An 18764-nucleotide genomic window follows, 5' to 3' on the forward strand; every position below is an offset into this window, starting at 1 on the left:
GTCCTGGCCATGGGAGAAACAACACAATATATTGGACACTGATTCAGGTCACATACAGCCATCTGGAAAATCTTGCTCCAGCCATGCAAGCTCTTGCAACCTAGCTGACACTGCACCTGAGTCTTCAAAACGCCATTCCACCATTCTATTACACTAGCTGCTAAAGGATGGTCAGGAACGTGATAAGACCAGCGAATTCCCTGAGCATGGGCCCACTGTCACAATTCTTTTGCTATGAAATGAGTTCCTCGATTCGAAGCAATGCTATGTAGTATATCATGATGGCTGATAAGACATTCAATAATTCTACAGATGATAGTTTTGGCTTAGCACTGCATGCGGGGAGCACAAATCCATATTCAGAGTAAGTATCTATTCCAGTAAAAACGAAATGCCGCCCCCTCATGCTGGAAGCAGTCCAGTGTAATCAAGCAGTCACAGGTACCTGGCTGATCAGCCCAGAGAATGGTGCCATATGGGGGCTTATTCTCTGCAGCAGGCAGGTTGGGCATTCAGCAGTGCCTGTAGTCAGGTCAGCCTGGGTGAGTGGAAGCCCATATGGCTGAGCCCATGCATCATCTCCATCCTTGCCTCCATGGCCACTTTGTTCATGGGCCCTTTGGGTGATGACAAGGGTGGCTGGGGAAAGAGGCTGGCTGGTATCCGAAAAATGGGCCATCTTCTACTCTTGATTATTAAAATCCTCCCCAGCTGAAGTCACCCTTTGGTGAGCAGTCACCTTGGACACAAATATTCTCATGTTTTTTGCCCGTTCAAAGAGAGTTATCTACCTAGTCCTCTTCCCCAAATTTTCTGTCACCAACTTCCCAATCACATTTCTTCCAAGACCCTGACCTTTCAGCCAAACCACTGGCCACAGTACATAAATCAGTATATAACACACGTTTGGCTATTTCTCCTTTTCTGTGATGTGAATAACCAGGTGCACTGCTCAAAGTTCTTCCCACTGGGAGGATTTCCCTTCCCCACCATCCTTCAGGGATGCCCCAGAAAGGGGCAGTACCACTTCAGCTGTCCACTTTCAGGTGGTCCCAGCATACCATGCAGATGCATCTGTAAACCAGGCCCAAGTCTTCTCTTCCTACATTGACTGCTCGCAGGGAGCTCCCCATGAGGCCACAGGTGCAGGTCGGGTAGAGAAGGCAGAGTAGAAGGAGGGGGAAGCATGGGCATTTGGGACACTTCTTCACGTAACTCACTTGTGCCTTCAGGGCCTGCTCAGTCCTAGTTGTGAATAAACTACTTTCGTTAGATGATGGAGCACTGATGTGCTCACCCACATTTATGTCTTGATGGGCCAGATAATACCCAGTTCATGATGGGCAGCCCAGGTCACATGGTAACTTGGTCCATGCTTAGTGTTCAGTATCCACTAACGCCCAGTAGAAGGCCAAGGGGTTTTTCTCAAAAGGGGAGTGGTTGTCTGCAAAGGAAGACAGCTCTTTGCTCCAAAATCCTAAAGGACTGCAGTGCAATTCACCTGTAAGTGCCTGCCGGAAGCTCCAAATAGCACCACCATCTGCCTTCAAGAATCATTGGATCTCCTGGATCACACGGCACAAGGCATAAAGCAGCTTACGCGTCAACCTGGACCTATTGTAGAGCCTTCTCTTGTTCCTGGCTCCACTGGAAACCAGCTGCCTTTCGGGTCACTTCATAAATGGGCCAGAGTAACACACATAAATGAGGACTAGGTTACTTCTAAAATCCATAGTCCCACCACTCATTGGGCCTCGTTTTCGATTATAGGAGGGGCCAGATGCAACAACTGGTCGTACAAGAGATATCTCAACAAGTCCTACACCACTGAACCTTTAGAACCCCGGAAGTAGGTAGGAGGCTCCGGAATTTTTGTCAGCATTTCTCACCCTCTGGCACACAAATATGTGAATGACGAGTCTAAGGTAGAACTACTTCTTGCTCACTGGGTCCAGTGATCATAATGTCATCAATGTAAAGTATCAGTGTGATATTTTACCCCCAGGAGAGCCCATGGTATAGTTTCAGTCCAAGTTACAAAGCCTGAGAAACAGAAAAATCCATGTTCCAATCTGAGTCCACGTCCAAGAGCACAAGAGACCTACATCCCTGTTCTATGACAGTCATGCAGAGAGAGAGTTCTCCCTCATTCCACTTTTTCTTCTGTTCAGGCCTCCAATGGATTGCATGAGGGCCACACAAGGTGGGAAAGGCAATCTGCTTTACTGTCTACTGATTCACATGCTAATCTCAACCCAAAACACCCTCAGAGACACATCCAGAATAATGTTTAATCAAATAAATGGGCACTCTGTGACCTAGTCAAGTTGACACATGAAATTAACCATCACAGAAGGTATGTTCTTATTTCTGCTAAAATTTCTATCACTCATATTTCTTCTTTGTATACATAATATGCAACGTAAATTATATGTGGTACATTAGCAAGCAGTTTAAGCTAAACAAAGGCCAACACCCTTTCTGAAAAAGTCATAATACTCTTGGGTTCTTTTAGACCTAGGAGATTAAGTAGGTTTAAATTTAACATAAAAATAATGCTATTATGACACTATCTGGCTTAGCTGCAAAAACATAGTGCTTCCTGCAAGGATGAAAAATTTCTCTCTCAAGGCTGGTGCGGATTTTGTATTATAATTTTGTCTCCATCCTAAATGATTAGTATTGTAATAGATCAAAAGAAATCTTTCTGTATTTATTTTTCATTTCCAAATTTTAGCAACTGATGATAGACACTCAGTACAATAAAGCTTGATGCTGCTAATCCTAATTTCTCAGGGAATTTAAGATGTAATAGATAAATTTCAGTAACAAATATTAGTTATCTTTATAAGGATATATAATAATAAATCCTTCATTAAATACCTATAGATTATCTCCTTATAAACAAGTGTAGGTGTTTTATTTTAGAAATAAATTCTTTATTTATATTGCTGATTAAATAATCAAAATTTATTGAAAATGCTTTACTTTGGTGTCTTTGGATTATTACCTAAGCCTTTGTTTCTATTATGCTCTAAAATAAGAGACTTTTATGCAGTATGATAAAGATTTATACCAAAGTGAAATGAACATGATGGTGAATTTGAATCTAAAGAAGAAAACATGTACTATTTCATGAAGAATTATTGTCCACTAAATAATATCTTTAAAATATCTTTTGGAATTTTTGGAATTTTATTTTCTCCAAGTAGTGTCAGTCTATCTGTCTGTCTGTCTCTCTCTCTGCCTGTTTATTTGTGTTTTCTTTGACAAGTGAAGTGAGAACCTCTTTCTAATTAGGTGTAAATCAGACTCCATTGGCTCAAGTCCACAGATCGCATACCAAGTCATAATTCTCAACCAAAGGTGTTGGTGTCAGTTGAGGTCTCAAGAGAACTACTAAATATTCCAGAACATATAATGTCTCAATAGTGTGAGAGTCAGGTAAGATTAGAAATACAGCATCAAGGTTATTATAGATGGTGTGCCCTTTACAGGAAGGTGTATCCATGATAGGCTCAAAGCTTCTTAAGCTTCAGGTCACACCCATAGCTTCAGTTGTCATGATGACTACAGAATCTATTATGTTAAATTTAAATTAAGTAAAAGGTAGAATTTTTTAATTTGGTGTCTCTGACTTTTTAAATGCGTGGGTTCTTTCCTATTTATTATTGTCTGTCTGTCTAAAGGTAGCTTAAAGTTACTAATGAGTTCTACAAAAGTTTTTTGGGGTTTAATTTTTTACATTGTTTTACTCAAATTTCTATTATACTTCCCTCTCCGTTCATTCTTTCCTCCATTTCCCAAAAGCATGTCAGATGAAGCAACTGCAGTTAGAAATGATGGGGTTAAAATAGAATATTTTGCTTTTACCTTCTGACACTGATAACACTCAGCCAAGAAAAGATTGGTAGAAAGTAAAATCTTTATATCACTTTGTTTCTGGGCCGTCAGGTAAACTCAAGGTGACAGAAGCTACTGATGATTCAAAAGGTCCAGTGTGCTTAATATCTAACAAAAACTACATTCTTTGCCTGTGTCTGATGGTCCCTGATGAATAGAGTTTACACACTTGTAAACAATTTGTATATGGGAAAAGAAGGAGGAAGAAGTGTCTAAGATGGCTACAAACATGCATAAACACCAGCAGAAGATACTATTACTCTGAGGGAAAATTGAGTATAAATATTATATGGTGATGAAAAACATGATTAAGTTTGTTTTTTGTTTTTTTTTTTAATTTTTTTTTTTTTTAATTAATTATTTATTTATTTTTTTTGGCTGTGTTGGGTCTTCGTTTCTGCGTGAGGGCTTTCGCTAGTTGTGGCAAGTGGGGGCCACTCTTCATCACGGTGCGCGGGCCTCTCACTATTGTGGCCTGTCCTGTTGCGGAGCACAGGCTCCAGATGCGCAGGCTCAGTAGTTGTGGCTCACGGGCCCAGTCGCTCCGCGGCACGCGGGATACTCCCCGACCAGGGCTCGAACCCGTGTTCCCTGCATTAGCAGGCAGATTCTCAACCACTGCACCACCAGGGAAGCCCCATTAAGTTTGTTTTAATAAGCTAAGGAATCATTAAAAATCATCCACGAATCTATGATGAAATAATAAGAAAGATTAGAATATAAATTTTACTCTCAAACCATAATAAAAAGTTAATTGATTCTTTTTCAAGAATATTTTATGATAAGCTAGATTTTCTCAATTTTATTCTAAGGTCTGAAATATAGATCAGAGTGTTTAGCAGCCCATGGTGATGCTGTTTTTTCCTTGCTTTTGATGTCCTGATGTCTGTTTATGTGGTGCTATGAGAAGGTGTAGGCAAAAGATAATATGAATTCAAATTGTTTTAAACTTTATTGATCTCTGAGTGAATTGCTTTATATCAAATTATATGTCTTATTTTCAAAAATCTTTTTTTCTTCCCTGTAAAATATTAGTCTGATTTTCCCTTTCCTGGAATCTATTTTGAATTTTATTTGAATGCAAATCAGTTGGTTTTCTAAGTTTTAATGCAAATTTAAGTCCTGGGTCTCAACCGCCCTCCTTCTCAGTCTTCCGTTATCTCTCTTCCTTGGTCTGAATCCTCCTGTGTTGGATTCCTAACTATTCATGTTGACACCTGACCCTGCTCCTTCCACCTTCTACTTTTCCAAATATTTTCTAAATATCTGCACAAGGGCGCCCCACAGCATCCAAACTCATCATAAACTAAATCAGACTTCTTGTGTGGAATGTAAAACAAGGGGTGCCTGCCAAATCCATTTCACTGCCTATTTTTGCATGAGCTAAACCTGTTTTTTTCATTTTCACATGGTTGAGAAAAGGATTAAAAGAAAAAAATAGTATTTCATGGTGCTTTCGAGAAAATTATATGCAATTCCTATGTTAGTGTCCATACATAAAAGGCTTATTGGAAAATATATAGGCTGATGTATTTAATTATTGCCTTTGGCTGATCTAGTGCTACTAAGATAAAGACTTTATATCCAGCAAAGCCTAAATATGTGCTGTCTGGTCTTTTACAGAAGATATTTGGTCACCCCTGATGTAGAATATAAGGTACATAAAGGCAAGGATTTCTCTGCCTTATTCATCACTGTATTCCCCATACAGTAGACAGAGGACAACAGAGTACAATCGACAGAGGACATTGTACTTGTGTGCTCTCAAGAATACTGATTCAAAGAAAAAAATAGGTACAAAGAATATTATATTCTGTCTAATTTCTCTACATTATTAATTTAACAATCTAATCTACTATTCTCCTACCTATTATTAAATCTATTTTTTAAACTTCAATTCTTGCACAGGTATTGTTAGTTTTATTTCTGCATTCTGTGTCACAGTTTTCCTTTCAACTGTCCATTTCCACTGCCCTTGCTTTAGCCAGGCTGGCATTGCAACACATCTGTAATGGCATCACCAAATACCACTGCATTCATTTTCTACCACCGTCAAGCCACCTTTCACACTGCTGTTCTCTAATATTCTGTTGCTAACTACTACACAATTTACTGCACTCAAAAAGCATAAGATGGAAGAGAAAAGGAATAAGTAGCAATTGCGGGAAGGAAGGAGGTGGAGATAGAGATCTGCTATTCCTGTATCCCTTACTGAGTACACCATGAACAAGGGGGATTTATCCCAGGGATGCAAAGGTTTTTCAAAATCTGTAAATCAAAATCTGTAAATCAGTGTGATACACCACATTAACAAATTAAAGAATAAAAACGAAATGATCATCTTTATGGATGCAGAAAAAAGATTTTGATAACATTCAACATCCATTTATGATAAAAACTCTCCAGAAAGTGAGATAGAGGGAACCTACCTCAACATAATAGATGTCATATATGACAAAGCCATAGCTAACTTCATACTTAATGGTGAAAAACTGAAAGCATTTCCTCTGAGATCAGGAACAAGACAAGGATTCCCGCTCTTGCCACTTTTCTTCAACATAGTTTTGGAAGTCCTAGCCATGGCTATCAGAGAAGAAAAAGAAATAAAAGGAATCCAAATTGGAAAAGAAGTAGTAAAACTGTCACTGTTCATCATCATTCCTTTTAATTTAAAGAACATGCAGTCATTCCTATTAAATGTTAGAGTATAAAGATAACTTCCTCTACAAAGAGCTTACAAATCATTATTTAATATATTCAGTACAAATCAGTTTCACAATATAATTTATTAAATAAAAAAACGAATATTTAGGGGATAAATTTTAATGAGTGAAAGAGACACATTTGATACTGAAAGAATAAAACATATAAAGATTAATTAATAAAAACATATCCAACAGGATTTGAACAAAGCTAAGTAGATTGTTAAGTGTTTAACAAAAAATGAAAATTAAATTATTTTATTCTTGTGAGAGAATCCTTGTGAATAAAGGGGAAGACTTTGCATATTAGGCTAAACAATGATACATATAAATGCTATTGAACTCAAGCTATTTCCCATTTGGCCCTTTGATCTACTTGAAGGAAAATATAGCCATCACCTTTGCCACATGTTCTTAAATACCAGGGCATAGCAAAAGGAAACACTCTAAGAGCCCTCCAACTACCCATGGCTACTGTCATCAGTCACTGACTTGGCCTGCAGCTACTAACCATGCCTATGAAGTAGAATGAATTACATAATGAAATATTGTTTACTTACAGTATGAATCAAGTACATATAAATTTGTGATGGACTGAGAATAAGATAACTTTGGTTTTAGTATACTGCATGGTAGGTAATAGGACAAGTTTAAAATTCAAAAGACCTGGCTTTGAATCTAGATTCTACCCCTTAGTAGTTTTGTGGGCTTATACCATGTTCCTTAAGAAGCTTTCAAAAACTTGTGTTTCTTTAACTATAAATTGGGGATAAAAATACCTTACAGTGTGGTGGCAAAAACTAAATACGATGAAGTGATAGGTTAAGCACAGGCCTGGCATACATTAAATGATGGCTAAATGCTAGCCATGTGATAGATGGGGCTCATCTTCCTGTGAGCTGTAACTCTGAGTACTTAACAATACATCCATTATTACCCTCTACACGTGGTAGAAAACCTGGAACACAGGTTTTAAGTTTTGTTCCAACTCTACAAGGACATGGTCCTACTAATGTTAACAAATACTAGATAGATAAGCATATCTGCTAAATTTTCCAATGCCTGTCATCTTCGTACTAGACATGAAATCCTACAACACCTTCCTTTTTCTCAACAACGCTGTGTGGAAGGAGCATGGTATTGTACCCATTTACCAATGAGGAAATGGAAGCAGGATGTTAAGTGGTTTGCTGAATCTCACACACTGAAAAATGGTGGAGTTAAGACATGAAATCAATTCCTGTGACTATACAGCGTTTGCTCTTTCATGAATATCAGGTTATCTTCCATGCATGAAAATACTGTTTTAGTTACTATCTTTTACTGTAAGAAAATTATCTGGATCTTATTTTACAAGATTTCCTAGAAATGTCTCAGGAGTTAAAAAATATATCTCCAAAGGCCTTTTAGTTTCCTCATTCCCCATTTCTGCCTGGGTAGCAAAATGTTTTCTAAATGAGCCAATTGTCTGCAGTAGCTAAATAGAGCAGCAGCCATTCTGATATAGACAGAGTAATGCACACTTTGTCTCCATCCTACAAGAGCAAAATTGCATGGGCTATGAAGTGGTAAATGTTGCAGTAAAATGAAAAAGAAAGTGATGACAAAAAAAAAAGTGTCAAAATTTCTCAGCAAAACATTATTTTCAGAAGAACAGTTTCAGGGGTATAGGAATATTTTATTAACTAAGTTGAATATGTTTCATCTAAATGAAATATTTAGTTTCTAATATTAAGAGGCTATTATGTCAATCATATCCCGAAGGGTACCATATGAATGAATAGTGGGAAAAGTTGTAAGTGTAAAAAGAAAGGACAAGAGAAGTATCTAATCAAGGAACATTTGTGAAACAAATGTAATTGAAATTATCATAAGTAAAATAATACAGTTTTAATTTGATTCAACGAAAAAACAACTACAATTAAACCTTAGTATTGTGTTTGGTAGAGATATTATCTAAACAAGAGAGAAAAAATATACTTATATAAAAGTTCAAATCATTAATATTTTAAAATACCAGTGTGCTATTGAAACTATTTGGAAGAGTTTTAATGGAATTCAGAATGACAGTTCTTATTGATATAACTCAAATTGTCCAATTACCTCCATCACTTTTGCCAACTCAAGGGTCCAAGTTACTGTCGCCTTTGGCGGGGGATAACATAACAGCCTTCTAATTGGTCTCCAATCATCCAGCTTTCTCCTCCTGCAATCTATACTGCAGTCATCTTTTCAAAATGCAAATACAATCACATCAATTCTTTCTAAAACCTTGCATTCGTTTCCAATTTCTTTTTGGGAAAGAGGCAAAAATAAATCCTCAACGTGGTCTATCAGGCTCTGCCACCTACCTGTTTCTATCTCCCTATTCTCATCCCAAACACACCCTATCCATGCCCCAGCTAGACACGACGTCTTCAGATATGTAAAATCTCATGTTCCCTCCCACCCCAGGCTCTTTGTGTAATTGTTGCCCTTTGTTTGGTATACTGTTACTGTTATACTTGGTCATGTAACAATATATACTTATACGTACTTAAAAATTCTCCATTTTCAGATCTCACTAGAAACAATCTCAGGGATGCTTTTGTTATTCCTCCAGGTTAATCCTTTTCTCCTTGTTGCTGTTTTCACATGCTCTTATTGATTTATGTCCCTCTGTTGAGTATGTATGTATCTCAGTTTCTAACTACACATTCATTTGTATTCATTTGATTAATGTCTGTCTCCTGTCCCCATATTAAATTTAAATCTTCCTACAATCTTAAAATCTATGACTGTTTATTTTTTGTTCACCATTATACCTTCATCCCTAGTCATAGCTCTGAACACATCATAGGCATTCAGTAGATATTTATATAACAACTGACAGAAAGCTTTAACAAAAAAATGATATAGAATATATAATAACATAAATTGGATTTTAGGATTTTTAAGTTGGGTTTATACTCAGGTGAAATGTTCTCATATTCAGGCAACATGGTTTGTAATCAGGTGAAGTGGCCTTTATGTTCACTATTTATAGTCTAAGAACTGTAGGAATTTATTTTCAGTACCCCTCAGAAACAGATGCCACTATCAGCCTGGGCTATCTGGATACAGAGATTAGAGCAATGGAAGTTGCCCCCATTGTAGGCAAAGTGAATGAAAGGTTCAGTCTTGGGTTTCTTCCTTATCAGGAATCAACCTGAATGAGGAACTTCCTCTGGCCATTAAATCCAATGTCCACTCTCATTGAAGAAATTGATGATACTAAAACCAATGTACCACTTACCTCCTTTTCAATAGTCAACATTCAAAATTTAGTATCTCATTCTTTTTTATTTTTTTAATTTTTTAACATCTTTATTGGAGTATAATTGCTTTACAATGGTGTGTTAGTTTCTGCTTTATAACAAAGTGAATCAGTTATACATATACATATGTCCCCATATCTCTTCCCTCTTGTGTCTCCCTCCCTCCCACCCTCCCTATCCCACCCCTCTAGGTGGTCACAAAGCTCCGAGCTGATCTGCCTGTGCTATGCGGCCACTTCCCACTAGCTATCTATTTTATGTTTGGTAGTGCATATATGTCCGTGCCACTCTCTCACTTTGTCCCAGCTTACCCTTCCCCCTCCCCTATCCTCAAGTCCATTCTCTAGTAGGTCTGTGTCTTTATTCCCGTCTTGCCCCTAGGTTCTTCATGACCATTTTTTTTTTTAGATTCCATATATATGTGTTAGCATACGGTATTTGTTTTTCTCCTTCTGACTTACTTCACTCTGTATGACAGACTGTAGGTTCATCCACCTCACTACAAATAACTCAATTTCATTTCCTTTTATGGCTGAGTAATATTCCATTGTATATATGTGCCACATCTTCTTTATCCATTCATCTGTTGATGGACACTTAGGTTGCTTCCATGTCCTGGTTATTGTAAAAAGAGCTGCAATGAACATTGTGGTACATGACTCTTTTTGAATTATGGTTTTCTCAGGGTATATGCCCAGTAGTGGGATTGGTGGGTTGTATGGTAGTTTTATTTTTAGTTTTTTGAGGAACCTCCATACTGTTCCCCATAGTGGCTGTATAAATTTACATTCCCACCAACAGTGCAAGAGGGTTCCCTTTTCTCCACACCCTCTCCAGCATTTATTGTTTGTAGATTTTTTGATGTTGGCCATTCTGTCTGATGTGAGATGATATCGCTTTGGAGTTTTGATTTGCATTTCTCTAATGATTAGTGATGTTGAGCATTCTTTCATGTGTTTGTTGGCAATCTGTGTATCTCATTCTTTAGATTTCTATTATTCCCAAGTGGCTTTTCATGTTTTTGAGCCCAGTCTATCACCCCTTCTATTCTCCCAAATCTGCCCTCCACAACTATTTTTCTCCATCATCTGCCAGGTCCCTGATGTCAGGGAATTTTCCCTCTATTTCCATGCATTGACTGAAGACTGGCTTTATTCTCAAAATAATGGGTTTTTTTCCAGGCCTCTCAAACACATGTCAGGCTTTCCCACTGATGCAATTCAAGCAATATCTGTAGTGACTATGCACATAGGTTCTCCTTCAGTCTACTGGGATTTAAATCCAATATTCTTATTTAATCATTGGTTCATGATCATCTGTGATCATCCAACTGAAATGATCTACAACCAGTTTTTATCACAGTTCTGAAAACATAATACTAGCAATCAAACAATGTAGAATAATACTATCATTCCAGACCATTATTACCTCACCCTTGTTATTATTATTAAAAAAAATAAAATAAAACATAAAACATGATCCATTGCAGCTAATATAATTAGGGTATATTTTACTGTGTCTTTGCTCTTTGCTTTTAGCTACCAATGTTACAGTCATGATCCCATTCACTGAAATATTGATCTCTGCCTCAGTCTACCTTCTATCCTGTTATCTTGCATTGGTTGGTGCATCCAGTAATTTAGCTTGTCAAGGGGCATACTCTGACTGGCCTCTTACTGGTGTCTGTCTGGTGACAACTCCTGGAAGCAGTTTGACCTGGTGACACTCAAGCCCAGAGGTGGGCAGCAAAGCTGATTGCCCCCAGAGCCTTTGCTCCCATACTGGATATGGAGCATTTTCTTACTAAGCACAGGTGGGGAGATTAAGTCACAGCCAGGACTGCAGGTAGCTTGCAGCCCCTCCCAACTGGAGAGTCTGTTTGGAAATTAAGAGTAGCCTGGAGTGATCCCTTCCCTTCCTGTCCCCAGAGGGGAACTGAGTCATAGCTTTACCTACTGTGGAGAGTATCTTTTGGCTTCATCTGCACTCTTGGAAGCTATGCAGCTCAGTGGCACTTAGCTGAAGCGTGGGCAGTTAGAGCAATAATGATAGTTTGCAGAGCAAAAGTTAGTGGCCCTGTTCAATCAAGGAACTTGGGAAGCAAGTTGGCTTGAGTTTACACAATAAGCAAAGAGTTTTACTAGCTTTAGAATTGCCTATCCTACTGAGCCTGGGCAAGAAATCTAATTTGTAACCCCGTTCATCCTCATCACTGAATATAGCCTTCAGACTGCCCAACCAGGGAACCTGACCAGAGCACACAGGAAGCTGTGTAGCCCATTTAGCAACCTTACATAGAATGGCACCTGAGCAGAGAGCACAGCCCATGGCTTCCTCTGGCTCCCTCTATCTGTAGAGCAAAACCAATGGCCTCACCTAACAAGGTAATTCAGTGAATATTCTGGCCAGATTCAGGTCTCCAAAAAATAAGCTGTGCAGGCTCTGGGTCCCATCCTGCCCTACTACCAGGACAGAGAAGCTAACTTATAGCCCCATCTATTACTGAATATAGCAATAAGTCCTAACCGTCTAATGAGCCTGACCAGAGAATCCAGGCAAGGTGGAGCCTATCCTAGACTCTTGCTTGGGTAAGGAACCAAGCCAGCAGTCCTGTTTAACTATTCCCAGCCTGTGGCACTATTCTTCATCCCTGTCCTCAGAGCTTGAACAATTGCTTCACCCCAAAACAGATCATAAAAGCAGGTCCCACTTGCCCAAGGACATTATCAGCAGACACACCGAGACACCCAAACTGAGCTGACTGGTGAAGAACTGTCTCTGACAATGCAAACCTGTAAAGTCTGGAAGAGGAACTTGATTACTCAAATTGGCATATACCAAGGTAAGAAATCAAGGAAAATGAAAAAAATCAGGTAAAAATTACACCATCAAAAGAAACTAATAAAGCCCCAATAATTAACTGTAAAGAAAATGAGATATATGAACTGTCAAAGAACTCAGAATAATTCTCTTAAGGAAGTTTAGTGAACCACAAGAAAACACAGACAACTAAAGAAAATTAGGAAAACCATACATGAATAAAATGAGAAGTTCAACAAGGAAATAGCAACATCAAAAATAAATAAATAAACAAAAATCCTAGAGCTGAAAAATACAATAACTGCACTGAAGAATTAAATAGAGAGTTTCAAAAGTAAACTCAACATGCAGAAGAAAGAAGTAGAAACCTTCACCTTACAGGAATTCCAGAAGGAGAAGAAAAAGAGAAAGTGACAGAAAGTATATTTGAAGAAATAATCGCTGAAAACTTCCTGAACCTGGGGAGAGAAATGGATGTGCAGATTCATGAAGCCCAAAGGATCCCAAATAGATTGAACCCAAATAGAGTTACACTGATACACATTATAATTAAATTGTCAGGAGTCAAAGATAAAGGAAGAATTTTAAAAGAAGCAAGAAGAAATAGAGGAGCAATATACAAGGAAACCCACATAACACTACAGGAGGACTTCTCAACAGAAACTTTCAGTCCAGGAGAGAAGGGGATGACATAGTCAAAATACAAGCATACCCCGGAGAATTTGTGGGTTTGGTTCCAGACCACTGCAATAAAGTGAATATTGCAAATAAATCTTCACACATTTTTTTGGTTTTCCGGTGCATATAAAAGTTATGTTTACATTATATTGTAATATATTAAGAGTGGAAAATCTACAAATAGTAAATGCTGGAGAGGGTGTGGAGAAAAGGGAACCCTCTTACACTGCTGGTGGGAATGTAAATTGATACAGCCACTATGGAGAACAGTGTGGAGGTTCCTTAAAAAATTAAAAATAGAACTACCATATGACTCAGCAATCCCACTACTGGGCATATACCCTGAGAAAACCATAATTCAAAAAGAGTCATGTACCACAATGTTCATTGCAGCTTTATTTACAATAGCCAGGACATGGAAGCAACCTAAGTGTCCATCGACAGATGAATGGATAAAGAAGATGTGACACATATATACAATGGAATATTACTCAGCCATGAAAAGAAATGAAACTGAGTTATTTGTAGTGAGGTGGATGGACCTACAGTCTGTCATAGAGAGTGAAGTAAATCTGAAAGAGAAAAAAAATACCATATGTTAACACATACATATGGAATCTTAAAAAAAAAAAAAAGAATGGTTTTGAAGAACCTAGGGGCAGGACAGGAATAAAGACACAGACATAGAGAATGGACTTGAGGACACGGGGAGGGGGAAAGGTAAGCTGGGACAAAGTGAGAGAATGACATGATCTTAATATATACTACCAAATGTAAAATAGATAGCTGGTGAGAAACAACTGCATAGCACAGGGAGATCAGCTCAGTGCTTTGTGACTAGAGGGGTGAGATAAAGAGGGTGGGAGGGAGATGCAAGAGAGAGGGGATATGGGGATATAAGTATAGCTAATTCATTTTGTCATAAAGCAGAAACTAACACACCATTGTAAAGAAATTATACCCCAGTAAAGATGTTTTTAAAATGTATATACCTTATTTTAAAAAGAGTTTAGTTGTAAAAACTGCTAACCAATTGAAGACAGCAATTGACTTTTCCTCTCTAGCTATAAAATTCTTATATGGCATCTTCTTCCAATATAAGGCTGTTTTGTCTATATTGTAAATCTGTTGTTTAGTGAGCCACCTTTATTAATTATCTTAGCTAGATCTTCTGGGTAACTTGCTACAGCTTCTACATCAGCACTTACTGCTTCACCTTGCCCTTTGATATTATGGAGATATTATAGATATGGCTTTTTTCCTTAAACCCCATGAACCAACCTCTACTAGCTACAAACTTCTTCTGCAGCTTCTTCATCTCTCTCGGCCTTCATAGAACAGAAGAGAGTTTGGGTCTTGCTCTGGATTAGGTTTTGTCTTAAGGGAATATGGTAGCTGTTTTGCTCTTCTATGCAGACCACTAAAACTTTCTCCATATCAGCAATAAGGCTTTTTCATTTTCTTATCATTGGTGTGTTTACTGAAGTAGCACTTTTAATTTCCTTCTAGAACTTTTCCTTTACATTCACAAATTATCTAATTGTTTGGCACAAGAGACCTAGCTTTCAGCCTATGGCTTTCTACACGCTTTCCTCACCAAACTTTTGATTTAAATTGAGCTCATTTCTAGCTTTTGATTTAAAGAGAGAAATGTGCAACTCTTCCTTTCACTTGAACACTCAGAGGCCACTGCAAGATTATTAATTGACCTAATTTGAATATTGTGTCTCAGGGAATAAGGAGGCCTGAGGAAAGGGAGGAAGATGGGGAAATAGCCAGAGTCAGTGGAGCAGTCAGAATACACATAACATTTGTATGGGTAAAGTTGGTAGTGCCCCAAAACAATTAGAATACTAACATCATGATCGCTGATTATAGACCACTGTAACAAACATAATAATAATGAACAGCTTGAAATATTGTGAGAATTACCAAATTGTGACACAGAGAAATGAAGGGAGAAAATGCTATTGGAAAAACGATGCTGATATACTTGCTTGATGCAGGGTTGACACAAACCTTCTATTTAAAAAAAAAAAAAGCAATGTCTGTGATGTGTAATAAAGCAAAGTGCAGTAAATCAAGGTATACCCTAACAATGAATTTTCTGAAGAAGAAATAAAGAAATCCATCCCATTTACAATAGCATCAACAAAATAAAATACATATGAATAAATTTAACTAAAGTAGTGAAAGATTTCTACTCTGAAAACTATGACATTGAAAAAGATACAAAAGAAAAAAAAGATAAGCCATGTTCATGTATTGGGAGAATTAATATTGTTAAAATGTCAGTACTACCAAAGTCATCTACAGATTCAGTGCAATCCCTATCAAGATTCCATTGGCAATTTCTACAGAAGTAAAGATAAAACACTCCTAAAATTTACATAAAACACAAAAGACTCTGATAGGCCAAAGAAATCCTGAGAAAGAAGAACAAAGCAGGAGGTGTCATCACACTTCTTGATTTCAAGATATACTATAAAGCCGTACTCATCAAAATAGTATGGCACTGGCATAAAACAGACAAACAGACCAATGGAACAGAATTGAGAGCCCAGAAATAAACCCAAGCATATGCAGTCAACTAGCATTTGTCAGAAGAGACAAGATTTCTCAGTGGAGCAAAGAGAGTCCCTTCAATAAAACGTGATGGGATAATTGGATAGTCACAAGGAAAAGAATGAAACTAGACCTATACCTTACGCCACTCACAAAAATTAACTCAAAATAGATTAAAGACTTAAATGTAAGACTTAAAACCATGAAACATAAGAATAAAGCTACTTACTGATTTTTTTGGATTAGGCACCTGAACCCAGACCAAATAAATAAATAAATAAAAATAAACAAGTGAGACTACATCAAAAAATAATCAACAAAGTTAAAAGAAATCCTATAGAATAAAAAAAATGCAAATCATATATCTGATAAGAAGTTAATATCCAAAAATATATAAAGTATTCATACGACTTTATAACAAGAAACCAAATAACCTATTTCAAATTGGGCAAAGGATCTAAATAGACATTTCTCTAAAGAAGATATATGAAACGTGAATTGGTACGTGAAAAGTTTCATACCACTAGTCATTAGGGAAATGAAAATTAAAACCACAATGACATATCATGTCACAACTGTTAGAATGGCAATGATCAAAAAGATAAGAGTTAATAAATGCTTGCCTGAATATGGAAAAAAGGGGAAGCCTTATGCACTGTTGTGGGAATGTAAATTTATGTATTCACTATGGAGACAGTATGAAGGATACTCAAAAAATTAAAAATAGTACTACCCCATGATCTAGCAATTCCCCTTTTGGGAATGTATCCAAAGGAAATAAAAAGACTACTCAAAAAGTTATTTGAACTCCCATGTTTATAGCAGCATTGTTTACGATATCTGAGTCATGGAAACAACTTAAGTGTTCATTGTTGAATGAGTAAGGAAGCTGTGGTATAAACACACAAGGGAACAATATTCAGCCATAAAAAGGAAGGATTCCTACTATTTGTAGCAATATGGATAGACATTAAAAACATTTTGCTCCCTGAAATAAGTCAGAGAAAGACAAACACTATATGATCCACTAATATATGAAATCTAAACACAAAACAAACTCATAGAAAAAGAGATCAGACTTTTGGTTAACAGAAGCAGAGGTTGCAGGGAGAGGGGAATTGGAGGAAGGTGGTCAAAAGGTACAAACTTCCAATTATAAGATAAATAAGTACTAGGGATGTCATGTACAATATAATGACCATAGTTAACACTGCTATAGGATATATAAGAAAGTTGTAAAGAGAGTAAATCCTAAGAGTTCTCATCACAAGACAAACACTTTTCTTTTTTTTTTCTTTTTATTGTATCTATATGAGAAGATGGATGTTAGCTGAACCTATTGTGGTAATCATTTTATAGTATATATAAATCAAGCCATTTTACTGTATGCCTTAAACTTACACAGTGAAGTATGTCAATTATTTCTCAATAAATCATGAAAATAATGTAAAATGTAACTTACTTGCCAAAGTACAAAAATTAATACTTTCAATATATTTCTACTTATGTCACAATATCCTATTTCCTTCTTCCTTTTATGTAAGCTGACATACAATTTATATACATCAAAATAAATCAACCTCAAATGTACAGTTCAAAAAAAAAATGTACAGTTCAATGATTTTGCCTGTTCTAGAATTATATAAATAAAATCATACAATACATTCTCATTTATATTTGACTTCTTTGCTCAATGTAATAATTATTGTGCAGTAGTATATATATGTATAAATATAGTACATTATGGTTATTTATTCATCTGATGGAAGATATTCTTTTGCTTCACGTCTTTTGGCCATTATGAATAAGCTTCTGTATTTATTCTTAGAAAACTCTCCCTTAGAATGTATACTTTCATCTCTCATTTCATTCCTGGATAAGAGGGTATATTACTTTTAACTTTAAAGAAAATTACTAAAATGTTTTCCAAAGTAGTCTTACCATTCCACATTCTCAAGAACATTATATGAGAGTTCCAGCTGCTCCATATTCTTGGCCATCCTTGCTACTTTTTTCCTTTTAAATTTTAGTCATTTTTGTGTGTATGTAGTAACAATACTTATCACCTTCGGTAATGTGCTGAAATTTTTTGATATTTTAAAATTTGAGTTGATTACCTTTTTATTTTTATTTTTTTTTTCTTGCGGTACGCGGGCCTCTCACTGTTGTGGCCTCTCCCATTGTGGAGCACAGGCTCCAGACGCGCAGGCTCAGCAGCCACAGCTCACGGGCCCAGCCGCTCCGCGGCATGTGGGATCTTCCCAGACCGGGGCATCAACCCACATCCCCTGCATTGGCAGGCAGACTCTCAACCACTGCGCCACCAGGGAAGCCCCAAGCAGATTACTTTAAAAAAGTACGGAAAAACCGTTCATATTCTCTTATTGAGAGCAGACCAATAGTCTAAACAAACTTTGTCTTTTTAGCTGATGAAAGAAAATTAAGTTCCAGTTTTACATAAGTACACTATTGGTATTAAAGCTTAATTTTAAAACCTTATAAAAAATTTATTCAATCTTACCCAGCTTGGTCACACATAAGTCTTTCCAAAGATTCCTTTTCCACAAACCTTCTACAACTTTCTATATCCATTTAGGTTTTGTCCTCTATCTTTTTCTTTTCTCATTCTGGAACAAGACTTTTATTTTAAGACAAAATTATTTTCTTTTTTATTCCTCCCTTACCAAAAATGCATGTCCATTCTTCGTATCTTCTCTTACTGAAAATACATAATGTACTTTGCATATACACTCATTTTTTTTCATTCTTACTATTTCTGATAGTTATGGGGGAAAAAGCA

The 18764-nt window shown here is 36.9% G+C and overlaps 1 pseudogene; it reads left to right on the forward strand.

Annotated features, from left to right (window-relative positions):
- Positions 1 to 281: 281 nt before the first annotated feature.
- The window catches only part of LOC136123760 (ATP-dependent RNA helicase DDX39A-like), a 157266-nt pseudogene continuing 138783 nt past the window's right edge, over positions 282 to 18764 (forward strand).

Source organism: Phocoena phocoena, chromosome 5, assembly GCF_963924675.1.
Source record: "Phocoena phocoena chromosome 5, mPhoPho1.1, whole genome shotgun sequence".
Lineage (NCBI taxonomy): Eukaryota > Metazoa > Chordata > Mammalia > Artiodactyla > Phocoenidae > Phocoena > Phocoena phocoena.